We start from the raw sequence: 19,994 nt of genomic DNA on the forward strand, positions 1-19,994 counted from the left end.
ACACGCCTCCTACTCCCTGCCTTGTACACGCAAGATCCCCACTTCTCAGGACACTGTCAGCAACTCCGTGTCCCGCACACAGCCTACAATGTGGTTCTCACTGCCCATCCCTTTTGCTTTGCTTCTTAGGGAAATGGGGTTTGTATATGATGACCACAGTATGTGTGCGTGTATGTCTATGTCTGCGCGCTGATGCCACAGTTTTTGTCTCAGCCCACAACCATTACACCAAGGTTTGACAAAGGGCCGGAGAAAGCAAATTCTTGCAAGTTCTTACAAGTTTTGTGAAAACAGGCAGGGAGGTGATTCTATAATTATCTTCATGGAAGGCGAGGCTGGCATGTGTGATCCCAGAGAGAGGGGAGAATCTCAGCAAATTCCTCAACCATGGGAAAAGTTTCAGCTGAGACTCACAGTCAACCACTGGACACAAATTTATAGGAAAGTAGGCATGTTCAATCCCAGTGCTCAGAAAACTATTTGTCTGGCTGGGCAGGCACTGTAAAACACAGCCATTTGAATGATTTATTCCATTCTTTCTTCTAAGAAATCTTTCCCAGCACTGGAACAGGAGGGAGCATACTGGTGAGCAACACAAACATTTGCTAGCACAGAAAGGTGCTTTATAAAAGCAGATTTTGTATTTTCCAAATGAAAAAAAAAAACAAAACAGTGACAGGGTGTGGCAAGGGATCCTGTTTGTTTCTAAGCCTGTCTTTCCAAACACTTTGCATGCATACACTTTCAAATATAGAAAAGCATCTATTCTGAAATAAGCACCAGGGTAGAGCCAACATATGTGTTTTGGGAGAGCTGAGTTTATTTTCTCAAGCTCTGTTTATCAGAGCAGAGATACCTATTAGGAATATTTTGATCACACATCCCCAGCCAGCACTGGCTGTGGCTGCTTAAGTAAGGGGAGAATGGGGAAAACCAACCCCCATTATCACCCCTATTCAAGTCCTGCCCATTAGTTGCCCATACCTAGTTCAGCCGCAAGAAACCAACCTGGCAATGATCCATTACTCATGCTGTTTACCACTAACCTTGCTCATGATGATCCAAGGCAGTCACAGAGCAAACGCAAGTCACTCACCTGGAAGATCTGTAGGCACTTGGGGGAAGCAAGCAGTGACCTTCTCAGCCAGCAAAAACTACAGCAGGAAGACAGTGCTTGAACAAACCTTACCATGCGATAGAAAACTTCCCCACTGGCATAATAATGCAAGGGAAGATTATTTCCCACCAGCTGTTTAGTATATGAGGATGTAGCCTCAGTACAAAAGGATGCATGAACTTCCAGGCTAAACCAGTTGTGACAGACCAGAGCATGCACACTCTTCTGTCTCTCAAGGAGTTCAGACCTGGCCAGGCACATATCCCATTGCCCACCACAGCAGTACTCCTTCAAGAACCAGACATTTAACAATGTAGACAGTCCTCGGGGTACAGACAGCACACTACAGAGGACAGGAGACTCAGACACGTGGCTGCACTGCCCAGAGGGTCTCACCAGTTAGTGAGAACTGAGCTTTGTCACACTTTCTCTTGAACCTTCACCCTCCCAAAAAAATGAGCAGACAGTATGGCAGGAGAGCTTCAGACTCCTTACAACTCTGTCCACCTACCTCAACTTCATCAAGTCTTGCTACCTAATACCACCATCCACTCTCCACCCCACAGATAGCTTCCTTTCTTTCCCCCCATGAAACTCTGAATGCTATTTTTCACAAGCAGAAATTACCAACATTGATAAAATTCTTGCACTACTTTTTTTTTTAATTTTAAAGAAGCTGTTTGCACTAAATTTATCTTTACCTACTCTAACCCTCCACAACTCAATCTCTATCTATAAATAATGGGATTTATTCCATTTATTTTCTAGTTTCCCAGGTGATGACATGACAGACCTTCAACCTGGTCTTGCGCAATCAGGAGAGGAGAGGTCAGTGAATTGGCAATAACAAAGTATTCGAGAGCCAGCAACAGGGAGAGGGAGCTCAGATATTCAAGGATAATGTACTAGCACAAATGCTTGCTTCCCTCCTTAAAGACTCCAGTATAAAAAAAAAGTTTTAGGAGCAGATCCTTCACATGATAATCTCCTACACTCTTTTGATCTGGTTACCTAAGCACAATTTGATTTGCTTGCCTTTATCAGCAGCTAACCTGCAACAGGGACAAAGATCTGGTGCCTGAAGTCTAGAGGAAGGACCAAAACACAGCAGTTCTACACCTCTGTGAAACTTGTAATAGACCATCAGGCAAGGACCTAATTTTAATCTTTTTGCCCTGGTTTTCTCTTGCTTTTGCACCCCCCAAGTTGATAGCCACTTCTCATTTTAGGTATTTAGGACATTTCTTGCCATGCTGGGCTTTGGGCATGCCTACCACCACCAAAATGGGCACTGTGCGCTTCTTCTGTGGCAAGCAATGGGCAAACTGTTCCTGCAAAGTTCTTCTGCCAGGGTTGGGTCATGATACTGGCACTGACTATGGGCTACAGCAGACTCCTGAGCAAGCCAGATCCCTGATGTGAGAAGAAGTGGGCCAGAAAGACACTCGTGTGAGGCAAGAGAATGGGAGAACGGTTCTCCCCAGTAATACTGAGAAGTTGAAAAAGCTGGAGTTTGGCATAGAGAAATGCATAATCTGCAACATTTATTTTTTTTTTCCTAAAGAAACCCTCCTCCATTCACGAACTCCTGCACAGCAATGTGAGACTCCTGAGTGGGAAGCTCAACAAAACACTTAAACTCCTCTTTGCCCAGGAGAGCCTGGTTAGCTCACCAGAACACAGGAATCTATGTGGAAGAAAAAAAGCAGCAAAATGTTTTTAAATCCAGATCAGTTCTCCCTCCTCAGTAAGGCCCCATGTAGCTGCTCCTGTTAGCGAGGCACTGGAAGGGGTGATATTTCAGGCCTGTTCTTCAGCAATGCTCTAAAATCCCTGGCTCTGAAGGAAGCCTGTCAATCAGCCATCTTGTTCTGCTTGCACGCAAACCCAAGTCGAGTAACCTGAGGAGACATTAGCAACTCAACACTCACCACAATTTTGCGTTGTGGTCTGACCAAGTGGCACAAGCACTTAACCACAGCCTTTAACAACAGCACGCTGCGCACGCTAATCCCTCCTTGCTATTTCATGTCAGCTCCCACTGTGAATCAGTACAGACGACAATGGATTTTGACTTAACAAGCGGACTCAATTGCACTTGCACTTTCTGGAGCGAGGAAGATTACCATTCCTACCTAAATGACACTATGATCTTGACTGCAGTCCGCCAACCTCCTCCGAATGGTGCCTTACCAGAGCTAATGTGCAGCCAGGGGCGTTCCAGCTGGAACTGCCTGAAAGGCTCAGCTGTTCCCTTCAGGGGAAAACACCGAAGGAGTTGATGTCATTTACCCATTACCTGACTGATGAGCACACTTGCTAGCAGCCAAACACTACAGCGACACTTTAAAATAAGTGTTCAGGACATGTTTTTCATTACCACAGTCAACCCAAACACACTATCGCTGCCTCTACCTTATCCCACTAGGCAACAGACATTAATAAGCTAAAACGATAGCAACACGCGGATGATGAAAACGTTCCACCAGTAAACTGGACTATGCTGAACACTGTGTGGGAACATCAAGTTAGATATTTTCTGTACCCTAAAGTGTTTTTTCATGGCACATTAGACTTTCTGATCTTTTTTTTTTTAATTAACAATTGTGGTCAAGCTCCCTGGGGCTTCTTTTTTCCAGCAAGGTAGAAATTCACAAGGATAAAAATCAGTTCAAATACAGTTAAAAAAAAAAAAAAGAAAGAAAGAAAAAAGACCACAGCCTTTCTGTATTCTTTCCTCCAAAAAGAATGCATTTTTTCCTTATGTCTTCTGATTCCCTTTGCACCCTCTTTGCTTTAAAAATATGACAGTAAAAATCAATAGTCCAACAAATCAGAACTTCAGTAACAGGTGACAGAGCACTTGCAGCATTAGGCACTGATATTGTAGGTTGATAGCACTAAATGTGCTCAGAAGAACCACTGTGATCTTGCATGATCAAAACCTAACAGCATCAAATTTCTCAGCTCTCTAGTGGGCAAGGGGAATGAAAGAAGTCCAAAGGCCTCAGGTCCAGAGGGAGGCGATGCTCTGCGGCCATGTGGCACAGAAACCATGCAGCTGACGGCACAGGAAGACAAACAATTCATTTGACTTCCCCATCCAGAAAGGTCAGGCACTTTGAGAGGCACCCCTGGCATTTACAGCTGGCTGGTTGGAGGGAGCTGTGGATGACATCTGTTCAAAGCAAGGTTCCTACTCACTCATCTAGACTAGGAGCAAGTCTTTTAACCACCCTATTTAAGAGCAAAGCTTTTGGAGGGATGACTGTTCTTGATGGGTATGCCAACAAACTAATTACTCTGCCAGCACTGAAGGAGTCAGCTGAAGACAAGACATTGCACAGTGTCACTTCTAAAACAAAGTCAGTTATTTCCTTCCAACTGGTATCTGAAAGTTGCCAATAGCAATAAGAAAAGTATTCAAGAGAAAAAACAAGGGAGCACAAATATGAAGATTAGCTGTAAAATTAGACAGTGGGTTTTTTTTATTACTGTTACTATTTTGAATTGCAAATGGAGTCAGAACACATTCTCCTAGTGACAACGTAATTTAAGCAGTCTATTATTCAGTATTATGTTGAATCAACATTCTGCAAAAAAGTTAACCTCCATCCCAGTTCATCCCCCTATCCCACCCCAATACACTTATTCCAAAAACCCATTATATTTAAGTTTATAAAGCAGATAACATAAATGTTATTGCACTCAACTCTAGGGCATTATTAGCACAGCACTCTTGAAATCTCTAAGGAAACTCCTGCTGGGATAATATTTAAGACTTTAGTCCCCAAAGCAACATTTCTCAAATGATCTCAAGTCTAAAGCTACCTAAGTTGCATCAAAGCTGCTCAGACATGTTGTTGCTGGCATCAGGTCAAGTTCTGTTAAAATACAGTTAAGATGTGCAATAAACAGAGGACAATGAAGTCACAACATGAGAAAGATTTTAAAATGTTGCCTATCAGAAAAAGCATGGCAGATCTTGCATATAAACACGAACAATCATTTTAAAGGGTAGCTGAGTGCCCTCTTCACTCGGAGCTTGCTCAGCCATTATGCACTTCAAAGTACTGCATGTCTTACCCTTCAGCTGTGTTAAGATGCTATTGATCAAGGACCAAGATACATGTTAATATGTAACCTGCCAGAGGTGTTTGAAATTCCATCTGTTACTCATCAAAGGAAAAAGACTCCTCACCCTTATTACAGAGTGTAAAAAGTTACAAAATGCCCCTGGGCGGGATTGGCTGCCCATCTGGGATAATGCCTTCCCCCCCACTGCAACACCACCAGCTCCAGGTGAACCATATGGGTTCTCCACGCTATCTCCACCTTTCAATAGTGGCTTTGAACCAAGAATGTTACTACTGAAGAACAAGGGCGGAAAGGCTGAACCCCAAGATAAGTAAGTGGCAGGGCTGACCTCATAAGCTGTTCCCTAGGGCATACCATCGGGATCGCATGAGGTTCCTGGAAACAGTATATGAAAAACAGACATTGAGGTTTTACCATTCATAGGCAGGAAGTAAAGAAAGTTTAACAGGAATTAAACACACTTGTTATTCAAAGAAATTTAAAACACAAAACCCACATACAAATCATGCTGGGGTTAAAACAGTACTTAGATTCAATAAGGGAACACGGCAGGAACAGCTCATAGCAAAATCCACAATTGTAGTGTACGCGTATGTGCACACTTGCGAAGGTATAGAGAAAACTACAGATGCAGCTCTGCAATGCTCTTCAAGAAACATGGCCACTATGTTAGAAAAATAAGAATTACAGAAGCACTTACTTTGCTACAGATCCAGTACCAGAGAAGTTACTAGAAAAAACAAGAAAAACCTCCAAAACAAGCAACCCACTTCAGTGGGAAGAAAATCAATCTACTGATGAGTACTTCTGAAAATCCTCCCCTTCCTACTCACACACTCTGCTGAGAGCAAGCTGTGTGAGCTGTCAAGCATTTCAGCTTTTGTCCACTTTCATGTCCGTCCCATGCAGATGAGTCTCACCTCTAAGTTTCTCCCTTTACACATTGAAGAAATCGTCTCTGTATATTTAAAGTATGTGCTTTAAACATTCTCTAACAATGAAGATCCTTCTGTTCTAATATGCCACAGACTTCCAGGGGAAATTAACTGGAAAACAAAAGGGTTGAGAAACATCAACAATACAGAAAAAAAGCAGAAGATACATATGATGGGCCTAGAATTTGATGCCTATTACTGCAGCAAGCCACAATTCTATATTCAAATTTCTTCCTTTTTTTTCTACTGAGATGACCTCAAGGACAAGTATCTCTAGACCTTAAAACACAGGCACTTCAGCTGCCTAAGCCGCAGCATTAGGACCCACAGTTGGAGGCACCTGGCATTGTTCTCATTTCATATACTCCATGACAAGCTCCTGTGGACCACATTGACAATTCATAACAGAAATAATAAGAGTCCTATATTGGTCCACTGCCACCTAGTTGGTCTTAAGATCAAGTAAAACCAGAACAATGATGCTGAACTAGAAGAACATCACAGAGCAACTATTTCAGGGAAGATATTTCAGTGGGCTTTTTTATTTTGCTTGGGTTAAACAGGTTGAGTGACACGCCCCCACTATTTTTTTTTCCAGTATGTTGCAAGTTGTTCTGAGCAGCTGAGGAAGACTGAATACTCACTCGATACTTTGACCTCAACATTTTTGTTTTTTCTTCCTTTAGAGGTAAATTGACTACTAAGGAAGAAATAATTTTAAAAGTACAATACTCAGTGCTTACATAGTGTCTTTTATCAGTAGAACTCAGACTTCCATATACCTTTTAATGCACTTAACCACAAATCCAGAAAACTGGACTTGCAACTACTCTATTTCACAAGTGAGATCCGTTTTTGGCAAAAAACCTTCTGTTTTTTCAGTACTAAAAAGCCATTGTTTTTAGGACCATAGGAAGATACAGAAAACCAGCTTTTGATCAATTCCATCTCACGCAGCCAAAGTCTCACTCCCAATTAATAAGAAAAAAAATAAATCTCTGGATGTAGCCAAGCTGCACCACACTGAGATCTGGGTATTATTCTGGTGCTGAGACCACTTAATTCATAAAAATCTGGAATTCTAACAAAAAGCTGATGGGACACAAAAATCTCAAGTGACAGGTACACCACCAGGGCAGTGAGAAACTCTCCGCTCTGAGCCCACACATTACAAAACATAAGCATCTATATTGGGTTCTGCAAAAAGACACATACCCCAGCGCATCCCAAGGCCGACTCGCTGCTCTGTCACCCTGGCTTTATAATTCTACATAGCATTGAAATAAACCCAGCTCAAAGCAGTGTTCTGAAAACTCAATGTACTAAAAAGTTGTTCCATTCATATGTTCCCATGTCCCAAGAGACAGGGATAAAACATGATAAAAATATTAGCAATTAGGTTTTAGGGACTGTGATCTCACACATGAGAACAGAACAATTTCAACTGAAGTCAATGGAATTATACCCACTGACATGAGATCACAACACAGCACTCAAAAAATACCTTAAATCTTAGAATCCCCAGATGCAACGTCTGTGGCCAACATCTATATTAGCCACATGTGCATTATCCTGAAAGGAGGTTTCAATTACTTTTATAGTGAGATAATGTTCCCTTGACAATCTTAAAGTCTTAGTAGCATATAACCATTAAATTTCATTCTTGAGAAGACAATAGCAAACATCTGCAACGTTGGATCTATAAAAGAATTCGCCATTTTTCCATTTTCTTCACAAGAACAGTGACTTTTCCACAATATCACAAAGCTACTGACAAGCTACATACAGGAATTTGAGGGGAAAGCAGGGGGAAGTCTTCTCCGAAGCCAAGTGCAAACTGGAAGTTTTATACTTTGCCAGTTGCAAGAAAAATGGGAAACAAAACACTTCATTTTGTAATAAAGTATCAGCTAACATACTTAGCAGAAGGAAACTCATTCTTCACCAGCCAAATCTAACTTTCATTTGGTGAACTAAAAATATATCTGCAGAGGTTTGTTAATACGGTTGACCTCAAAATTTGGAACTTTCTCCCTTCCAGATGCAAAATAGCTCAAAATTATGCACTTTTAGGGAAGGATCCAAAGGCCCCTCTACTGTTTATTCCCCACAGAAGTTAATCAGCAAACATTAGTGAACACAACCAATCCTAGAGACTAAGGAAACACTCTTATCCCCACTTTTGGATAGAAAATCAAGTAATTACTCTCTTCTGTATTTTCTATGATATACTTTACAGTATTGCTATGCAAGGTTTAGCACACTGCATGATGCCACCACTGACCTTTCCCAGTGCTGCTCCCCTATATTTGGTCCTAAACTAATTATGGAAAAGAAAATAGCACAGTCATCAGGGCTGTGAGCAAATGTAGGTTTTTCTTTTCTCCTCCCCTCCCCACTTTTCTTAAGATGAGGTTAAAAAGAAAAAAAAAAAAAAAGAGAGAGACTAGACATACTCAGGAGATACACAGAAAAAATAACTTGAAGGTGGCTATATGAAAAAGCTACTTAAAGCTTGTTTTTACTAGAGGAAAAATGAGGAGCTGACATACCTTAACCAGCAACATCACTACAGGTCAAGCCAACTGTTCACCTCAGCCAGTTAATCCAAACTACAATTTGATTTGTCTGTGCTAGGAATGAAAGAGCTCATTTTTTTTTAATTAAAAAAAAAATATTGTTACTGTCCCATAACTAAGGATTCTGTGAAACGTGTCACATTAATGCTTATCATGCCATGGCTGCGTGTGGGAACGGTCACTCAGGCCCGGTTCTGGTCAGGACTGGCAGCACCAGCAGCAGCATTTTCAGGTCTTCTATGAGCATGTGATTAAAAGAACTAGTGGATCACACTTGTTTCTCTAAAACGTACAATCACATAATTTACCTAGCATGATGTTAGGGCAAGGAGACAGGAAGCTTAGTTGTGTTCACGCCTAAACAAAACAAACTCCAGTTTCTGGAGAATAATGTTCCTTTCTTCTCTAAATAACCATTCACTTGCATGGCAATGCTATGAGGGACCTCATCAGTATGTCCTTCCCCTGCCCAGCTCACCCAAAATGGGGTCTCCAACTCTCCTGCAGCACAGTGACTGTAAAGCCATGCTGCAGCAAGAACCAAATCCCACTTAGCACCCTTTTCAACAGTGCTTAGTAGAGATGTGGATCTCTTCAGCTGCTCTGCAGAACTTGGTACTGGGAACGTTCAGTTAGAGATGCTACTGGAGGTTACCTGCATTCATGGAAGGAATGAATCCCAGTCCCCACTAGCAGCTCTAGCCCAGCACACTAATAACAGTGTACAAATGACAATCTGTCACCCAATGTGACCACCTCTGAGCTGAACCAGTGATATATAAGGCCCTTTTTTTAGACGGATATGCAGAATAGTGCATTCTCCTAGAGCTTAAACCCCTTCGGGGTGGGTGGGGAAAACACCTTCTGCTAGCACTGTGGAAATTCTTCAGGCAAGGATGGAAATACCTGAGAAGACGAGAAGGGAGCAAAAGACACAGCAGCTTCATTTCCTGACCTGACATGGACCTTGACATGTACTTAAAGGAAGTTAGTCCAGGAGAAATGTTGCATCTGGGAAATGGTCTGTGTATCAGGGACACAGCACTGAGAGACCTGGTCAGTAATTAAAGTCTCAGTCTCTTCAGATTTAGTTTTTAGCAGAAACGATAGCCCATCAAAACACTAATCTTCTGCAAAGCAGTAAGGAGCTGGCAGCCTTGCACTCATCTTTTTTGTGAGAACTTTCAAGACCCAATAAAAGTGACACTGAATTATCCATTTCCTCTTAGAAAGTGTCACCAGATCATTCAGAAATTTAACTATAACCCATAGTTATAGATGCGAAGAGCTCAGTTTATGATGCATTTCTGCAATATAATAACACAGTATAACACATATTCAGAAACACACAGTACAACACATTCAGAAAAACAAACACCCTTTCAGATGTGGGTCTGAAGTGACCTCAAAATGAACCTGTTCCAGATTAAAGAGGCACCCTTCTGAAGTTCCAGATATGAATCTAAGACTCCTGGGTGACAGGGATCTACTTCTGAGACGCGTGGAAAACCAGTAAGCTTGGCTCTACAACCATGCCTTGCGGGGTCTCCAGGAACAAGTCTATTCCATCCCCACAAACTGTCTGACATCCCCTGAGGACACTGAATGAGATTGGTCAAGAACAGGAATTTAAAACGGGCTGCAGGACAGTGGTTTACCAAGAATACAGTGTCCAGGACTGCAAACAGCCCTGTCTATGCGCAGGGCACAGGCACTCTGCCCAGTGGAGTCTCAGAGAAAGGGGCAGAGTTGGACAGGTTCCCACCTGCAGCAAGGCAAGGCTCCAAGCACTGACGCAGCCCTCTTCAAAGACTTCAAAATGGTCACAGTGAACACAAGGCCTCCCTGACTTGTGCCAACCAAGCATAAGATGAATCTTAAAAAAGATGAAAGTAAAAAGGATCAGGAGTGCAGGCAGATGCAGGTATGCAGGATGGTCTATAGGGAACACAAAATCTGCTTAAAAAAACCCACCCTACTCACTTCCAGCGAGCCGCTAAGGTAGAAAATACAGCTTTTGCTCTGCTCCCTCTGAGGAGGGAGCCATTGCAAGGCTCTAACGGGCCTCAGTGGGAATCCCCTCATTAGTCATCATGGTTCACTGTGAACCAGAGCTACTTTCTGTGAACAGCCAAACTACAGAGATGAAATAGATTTCTTTATGTGAAGCAATCCCTTGCCACAACACAAATACTAGCAGCTAGTGTCATCATCCTGCATTTTCTTTTGTGAGTGAAGATGCTCAGCCTGACCGCTTGTGTGTCAAACAGTGAGAAAAGGTCTGCCAAGAAAGAAGCTTTGGATCATTTCTTGGCAGTGCACTCTGGCCCTGCGATCTAAATCCTGACACACCACATGTAAGTGCGTTACGCTCTTCACCCAACAAACAAGGAGGTGCATCTCCTCAGCAAGGAATGGAGTGCTCACAGCTTGCATCCGGCTACAACTCTGCCAAGGGAGAAACAGGAGGCTGGAAACTGGGCTGTCCCACAGCAACAGAAATTAAAAACTATGAAGATGACAATGCAAAAAAAGTTAAAATTCCCCAAAGAAGTGATGCAAATTAGAAAGGCTCAAGTAACCTCAACGAAAGAGCAACAAATCCGAGAGGAGCTCTGACTTTCCAAGTCAAGAGGAGCAGCTGAGCGTGCAAGGGCAAGCACCAGCTACTCTGGCTGCCTAGGTGCAGAACGGAAGGAGGAGGAAGTAGGTGCATGGGATCCCCCTTTGTAGGCATCACCAGATCTAAAGCTTCTCCAGCTCCAACAGCAGCATGAACACACATCAAGGGAGAACACACCTACAGACAGCCATACCAGAGAGTACACCTTTCCCCACCAGACATAGCTTAAAGTTGCAGCTATTTGAGTTTTACCAAATTTAAAAGACTAGCCAGCCTATTAGGACAAATTCCTGTGACGAGCTGATATTACCTTGCCGATGACATAGTTATCTTATATTGTCAAGGATTAAGAGTACTAGCAGGATTCTCCATGTACAGGGACACTAAAGGATAGAACTTCCACAGCTTTTATTCTGAGGTCACCCTTAACATTATTCCAACATAATGTGTTCACAGTTACAACACTCCCAAGTACATAAGTATAATAATCTGGCAGATTATACTCTGTTCTGTAGTTTTTTCTCCAAAGAATTTACAGGTTTGGGTATTTATTTATTTTTTTTTAATAACTTCAGCATAGCTAGTGAGCAGTTCCATAGGACCTGCAGTTTTGGACTATGTTTGTACAGTCCAGTAAAAGAAACTGCTGTAAAGTGGGCACACGTTTTTAAATTAAAACAAAATTCATGAGGTCCTACCTTTGATTCTCTAAAGAATTCCTCCATCTGTTTTGACATGTGAGGATGTATATAAAACCATTAGGAAGTGAGAGTTTCATCCCAGACCAGAAACAACACTTTTCTTTTATTGGTGTGGGGTGTGAAAAATGGGGACAGTTACAAATCATGCAGTCATTAGGAATACGAGACATCTCAAAGATGAAATGAAAATAGATGGACTAAACTTTTCTATAGCCACTGACAAAGGAAGTGAGTATGGTGATGTAGAAACGAAGCATCAATACAGCTATTACTCAGTGCATCAGCACTGAGCAACTCGGTTTTGTTATGCTATGTTTAACTAAGAGGAGTAAGGCAGTCCCTCCATCTGAAAAATGTAATCCAATACAAATTAAAATCCTAAGGAAGGAAATGTAGCAAGCAGTTTAAAAGACAGTGTAAAAAAAACTCAGAAAAATGGATGCTTGTCTTATATGAGCCATAGATGTATGGTTTGATGGGATTTGCTTAGTTGCGAGGCCAAGACTTACTTGCACATTTGTTTCATTCAAAGTACAAATGAGGAAAAATATATTCAGGCTACAACTATCTTGCCTATAGGTTAACTTTTATTTGTAACAAGGCTGTTTCACTCTACTTTTAACTTGCTTTTGAACTCCAGTTCCTTAAGATGCCTTTGCAATAAAAAAAGATGGCAAAGTTTGCAGATTGAGTTAACTTCCACTTTACATGTAAACAGGAGCTCTTCACAGGGGGCTCACAGTAACACCCTCCAACACCCTCTGATCACTCCTTGGCCACAGGTGTAGAGATCCACCACTGCAGTTAGCCACAAAGAAAGAGTTGGAGGGGGAAAAAAGCCTACAGGCTAATTGTTGGGGTTTTTTTTCTGTCTTGCATTCAGAGATGACAGAGACACATAGCTCATTATGTGAAAGACAGCACACAGCTCTGACCTGCTTTGTTGTAGCTGAAGTTCATGTTACATTACATTGACATAGCTGCAGAAAAGTAAGCGCAAAAGCAATAAATTACCTTCCTAAGGAAGCAGCAGCTACCTAAAGAAATGACCTAGTAGGCTGGGAACATATTGCATCACCATGTCAGGACTTTTAGGTCACGAAGGCAGGCAAGTGGGTACAGAGTCAGGTAAGCAAACGTCTCGTTTATGCTTCACAAGCTCAAATTATGTGATATTTCACGAACTTTTTCCTAGTGTGACATTTTAATTGGTTCATATAGTTAAATGGCTCCAGGATGAACCAGTGATACTTGTAAAGGAACCAAATTGCCATCCTGTTAGGAAGGATGCTGAAGACATGGGAGGAACACCCACAAAAGTAGTAAAGGAAGGCCTATCTTCATAAGCCTGTAACGGTATCACTCCACATCGCTGTGTAATCTATTTTAAAACCAATGGTGTTCCTGTTTTCTCCTGAGTCTCTTGCCATGAATCTGCCAACTCTCCCCATCCTTTAGCTGATCCTGATCATTCACTTCTCTCTCACACCTCAACCTTGCTAGCTCGGCTAGCCTAACTAGGGGTCTTTACTGTACATTTGACTTACACAGGATTTTTTCTGTTACTGCAAAGAAATCCTAACCAAAGTCTTCAAATAAGGCCAATACATATTCTTGCTTATAGCTAAACACAATAAATCTGAAAATTGGACCAATACAACAGAGCAATTACATTTTCTTACAGTGACTAATAATTTCTTTTGTGTTTTAAAAGTAAAGACTTACAGTCAACTGAAGCATGGGAACATATTTAATGTGATTTTCCAAAGCACAGCGTTTCTGAAGCTCTGCCCGTCAGGTAGTAGATTGAACGCAGCGTTATGAAGTATTCTCACGTGTAACCACAGTGACTTTACAATACAGGTTATTTAAAGCCTTGGGAGATTCACTTATAATTGTAGGCAAAATACATTTCTTAGAGTATTTCACTGGCAATCATCCAAAGCTGCATTCCAAAAACTGAAGTGCAAATTTCACAGCCTCTAGCCCTGGCAATTCACATCCTATAAAATAATCAGAGATTTTTATCTTTTGCAGAACAGCTGGGATCCCATGCCCTTCTACACAGCTTTTATATTTTGTTCCCTAAACAATAAAAATATCACAAGAGCTGCTAGCAGGTTGGAAGGAGGTCAACAGAACTAGTGTCAGGGGCTTTTTATTTCATTTCTTTTAAACTCTTTGGGGAGTCTAGTGATCAAAACTTAGCAAAGTGCTTAAGTGTGTTGTGTAACAGGATTGTTAGATCTGTTGGCTTCGAACTAAAAAGACTATTAAACAAAATTCCTTTTATAGATATTTCTTGATGTTTGGTGGTCTGTCATGCATTCCCACTACAGATAGTCATTTTCATCCTCTTGCTATTAAGATCTCTGACTAAAGAGCATTGCTGCAATACTTCCATGAAATTACTGTAATCTGGGAATTTTACTTTTGGAAAAAATGTAACAGAATAATTAACATGTCTATCAATTCCACTCTCTTAATTAATGCCAAAAGTGGAAGGGCTGAATTATTAACCACTTGCTTGCTTTGGCTATCACAAGCCACTTCTATCATGGACCCACTTGTAGCGCTTCAGCAGTGACAGAGGCCAGAATCTTCCTCTAATTTTGCCCACAAAGACCTGTCTGAATGGCAATGCAGACTCACAAGACACATCTGAGGTAAAGATGTGTCTTCCTAGAAGCATCTGAACTAATACTTCACTGCTGTCCACACAAAGGGAAAGCAGACAAATTTGAAGCATATTTTATATTTACACTTAAGCAATTCTTGGGTGAAGCTTAACAAGCTGATCTATGAAGTTCTCTGCTAACTACATAAGGAATGCTAATGGCAATGCAGACTCACAAGACACATCTGAGGTAAAGATGTGTCTTCCTAGAAGCATCTGAACTAATACTTCACTGCTGTCCACACAAAGGGAAAGCAGACAAATTTGAAGCAATTCTTGGGTGAAGCTTAACAAGCTGATCTATGAAGTTCTCTGCTAACTACATAAGGAATGCTTCGCCTTTGTCTGATGAGATGGCCTGAGACTTGCCATCAGTAGAGACAATTTTTCCAAAGCTTTCCTTATCAAATGCTAAATCTCTTTGGAGAGTTTTACATACAGTAACCTACCACTGTGGATTTCAGCCAGTGGCCAGCAAATTATTTTGAAACTTCAACAATGTGACTGAGAGAAGAATCCAGCCCAAGTGCCATAAACACCATAAGCCAACTCTTAGTCACACGGAATTCAATGGCAAACTTCCTATTGATTTTGTAAAATCCAAAATTTAGTTTCTCGTTACAGAAACTTAGCCATTAATAAAAACCACAAAAGGAATCTGACATTAGACTTCCTCAATATATATACTACGGTACAGCATTTCACTGCATTTTCACAAGCACCTAATGTTGAAAATATCCTTCCAAAATTAAAATTTCACATCCTTTAGTATTTCTTACAAACTATTCTGCCTTCCCACTCCCCTGGCACTTTACAAGCAGGATTTAACATTATAAAACAATACACCACACATAAAATTCATCACATATAGCAGACTTCTCTTGAAGAAGGTAAAATCACAAATTCTGTGGGCAGTTTAGTAGTTTTTCCTCTAAACAGCTAAGTCAGTCTTTCCCCCTAAAAAGGTAAAGCAGCACTTTAGATCTACACATATAACTTGAATATTATTTCTTAATTCTTCTGAGAAAATACCAATACCTAACCAGCTTTATTTAAAAAAAGACAAAAAAACCCTGCAAAACAAGAATTGCATTTGCTTTTGCATGGAAAAAAGAGGAAAAAATATTTTCAAATAAAAAGTTACAGCTGAAGGAAAAAAATCTTAAGTGCTTACACATCTGCTGGAATTACGAACATCTTACTCACCGAACTATACAGTCTCCAGCTTATCTGCCATGGCTCCACGAATGTGTCTGCTCCCAGCGGAAACAGCTAAAGATGTTTTAAAAGTCTCTGAGGACATTTTAAAATGAATCAAAAATGTAGAACTATGAACCAAAAAAAGCACCTCAAATAAAGTCTCTGATACACATGGAAAGACCTGAATTTAATCTCACTAAAGACTGATTTTTAAGCACAGGCAGTAATTTATTAACTATGAAAATGTTTGACTGGCCTAGACATACCAAAGACCTTTTAATTCCCAAGTAACATATTTTATCAAATGTTCTGTTTAAAACAAAACCACAAAAACACTCCATGTGCTTTCCACCAAGGAGAAAGCAGCAGAAAAGCATCCTTTTTCAAGACTGATAGTAAACATACTCCACGTCATGTCTGTAGGACAGGTTTTCAGATAACACTGTAAGAGAAGCAGCAGCTCTGAAGCTAGTGCCCCAGAAACAGAAGCACCGCACATGGGAGTGCACTGTAATCTGCATTCACCAAGGACAGGGATAAAAAAACCCCAGAATGACTCATTTCTTAGAAAGGCTTCTCGTTTCCCTTTTCAAGCCCAGAAAGCGTTCACTCAGCACAGCCCAGTACTTGCTACTGCTGCCCCTCATTCCTCAGGTGCAGAAGTAGCCACATCCACACTCATATCATAAATTCCCAGCTTATAAAAGCTAACCAGCAAACCCCTTGTCCCGGCCACAAAAAAGAAGAGAAAACAAGCCTTACAGCCAGAGGAGACGATAGAGAAAAGCTGTCCACAGTGAAAGGTGGATCATATCAAAGAGAGGAAAAAGTCCCTCTGACGGCAGCTGCTGCCTGCTCACTGCATGAACTGCACTTCATGAGTTTCACTCCCCAGATTTTTCAAGTCAAGCACTATATAGAGAGAGAGTGGATAAAGATGTGCATTGCAAGTCTTTTTTTAATGCCCAGGAAAACAGTGGACCCTGAGAGATGCAAAAGGAACTTGCTGCAGAGAACCACAGTGCAGTTTCCGGATGCAGACAGGAGAGCAGCATCTTTCTATAGCTCCCACCCTGCAACCACTGTAGATGCCTGCAGGAGCTCCCAGCTAAGAGTCAACCACCAGCCACCAATCCCGTCTACATCAACCCACAGTGCAGGTGTGTTCAGCTGGTAAACCTTCATGTCCTTACCAAGTTACTGGCCTCAACAAACTCCAAAAAGAACAAACAGAGATCAGGAAAGTGAATTGTAACTGAACCTCCCAAAAAAGACTCAATTTTACTTCTACATGACTCAGCTAAACTGTGAGAAGCCTACAGTGCATTCCCTTCTTCTTCAGCCTAGACCCAAATAAAATCAGCAATAGAAATCTCTGCTGAAATAATCAGCCCCAGTAAAACTGCATGCAACATGCTTGCCTGAAATTGCTGGACAGGGGTTTTACATCAAGCCATGCTTCATCTTAAAGTCCTTCTCATCTAAACAGTGACATGCAATGCTCGTCTCTCCAGGCTGGTTACTGCAAACATGGCTCAGAGTAGGCTAAATGGTGGTTAAGTGATACTCACATGCCTTCTGCTAAACCCAGCTGGCTCTGCTATTTTTTAATTTGTCAAAGGTGAATAGACAAGGTGAAAGCTGTAAGACATGGAAGGAAATAAACCACTCTCAAATTACCAGCTAAAAACCAGCTGCCAGGAGAGGGAGTAGGCCTTTCAGAATCTAGTGAAAACACCATGTCAGTTAAGAGGCGTATGTTTGTTGTGTTTCTGTGACTATTTGTGAAATGTGCTTAGTCTGTAGACTAGGTATGAACTCGAAGAAATTGAAGACAGACAAATTTGATGACTATTTTTCCCATCACCTCCACAATCCTATGGTCTTCAAAGGAGCACAGAAACCTAAGATGTCCCTGACATCCAAATCTGACCCTTGTTAACGAATGCCTCCCATGTTGCACCAATCCTCTCAGCAAGCTCTCTTCATCCAAACACTGCAGGGTTGGTGGGAGTAAAAAGCAAGCGGTCAACAAATTGAAGAAATTAATAAAATGTAACAATATCAAGTAAAATGCTACTATGTTTGCAGTTTCTTTTCAGACTACAATCAAAGTTCAATTTTTTTTTTTTATTTTTCAAGGACTAAGCACTCTTCTTTAGAGGAAATCTAACCTTGCTACTTTCCATGGACCACTCTACAAATCCAAATGATTAGTTAGTTTTCCTGACTTCAACTAAAGTGCATTTGATAATAAAGCCTATGAACTGTAAATTCTGTTTGCAACCACCAACTGGTGGCCATCTTGCTGAGCAGGTAATTTTCTCGTATGGAAAGACTCAAAGCTCAAACATGAAACTAAATAAATTCATAAATTCCTGCATGTGGCTGTACTTGCCTCAAAGGGCCTTATGTGCATCTGCAAAACATAAACAAAAATTAGATAATCCTGTAACTATAGTTCCAGAATTTATGAATATGGTTTTATTACAGATTTTGAATAGTTATTTGCTTCCAAAAGAGGCAAATATTTGATTTGATGTTTCTTTCTGTGGCTTTTCCAGCAGAAAATAGAACACTTGATTTTGATTATTGGCCCTGGGATCTTTTACTTCAGAGTCAGTCAAGTTGTCTCTCTTTTGTGGAGAGACAACTAACATCAAATGTGCACTACAAACAAACAAATCAACCACTACTGGGTTTATAATTTCTCAGGTTTTAACACACTAAAGGCAGAAGAGTTCAGGTAGAATACAAAGAAAGCAAAAGTTCAGGATTTGCCCCTATCAGATGTACTGCATGGTTTAATTTTGATGCTAGTCAGTGTTCACAAAAGCCCAGAACTATCTGAAGTCAACTCCTAATTATGCAGGTAAATTGGGAAAAGGTGATCAGAAAAGACAAAAACATAAATCAAACTAACCATATGTAAAATCAGGCTAAAGCACATGCATGCCATATTATTCTTTGAAAAAAAACTAGTGGCTAGATTTCTGTAAGAAGCAGATGCAGGTTTGGGGAGCAGTGGGCACCGCAATTGCTGTGGTCTTGCTAATTCAAAACCAATAGCCATCAGAGTTAAATGAGAGCCAATTTAACAGAACAAGGAGTTAACTCCTTAAGATAAGCTATTGTAGGGCTCTCTCCCAAGGGATTTCTCAACTGCTATGAAAACAATGTTCCAAATCCAGCTTCCACTGTTAGCATGAAAACAAATGCTACAAAGAATACGACGAGATGGAGGTCTTCACGCAGCCACTGAGTGGAATGATGGGATCCCACATGCTGCTTCAGTTACCAAACTTAATAGTTTTAGTATGCCTGTAAAGACAGACTTCAAACTGTCACTATTCGAGAGGTCATGGCTCACAGATTCCAGGCAATCCATCATCAAAAACCTTCAAAAGTAGCAGCCAAATTTAACATCAGCACCTGATGGGATATTATTAAACAGACAGACCTGCACTAAAGCATTCTAACATAGGAGCTTACACAAAGCCCTCAAAAAATGTGTTACCATAAAATATAGCCACCTCATCTGATCTGAGCAAGCGAGCATGGGTTGAATTCTGCTCATACGGCATTAAAATCAATGCTGCAGATTCAGTGATTTACAAACAATGCTTCTTTCTCCTAAAGTAATGATGAAAGCCCTCCTTCTTCCATATTCCCTCCTCCACAGAGTTCTTCAGGATGTCGCCTTCTGCTAAAGACATAAAACTTAAGTCTTGGTCATTTACTTTCACTAAAAGATATGAACTCGTCCATCTTATCCCATTGTAAGCTTGTTCAAATCTCAACCTAGATTGTTTCTGCCTCTCCAGATTTCCCCTTTGGTGACACCTGAGTAAGTAGCTGTGTTTTCTCCACACAATTCTGTTTCTTCTGTCTTTTTTCTAATTGAACTGCCAGTTTTTCAAATGGAGGGAAACTCAAGCTAGAAATTTGTTTTAGGGCAAGGGTGCTGCTTTTGTTTTTAACTTTTAAAAATGCGTAGTATGTGGGTCATCCAAACCAGCAAGATTTTAAAATTCAAAGGAAAGTAACCGCAATTAACAGATGCT

Source organism: Cariama cristata, unplaced genomic scaffold (assembly GCF_000690535.1).
Source record: "Cariama cristata isolate BGI_N322 unplaced genomic scaffold, ASM69053v1 scaffold1158, whole genome shotgun sequence".
Classification (NCBI taxonomy): domain Eukaryota; kingdom Metazoa; phylum Chordata; class Aves; order Cariamiformes; family Cariamidae; genus Cariama; species Cariama cristata.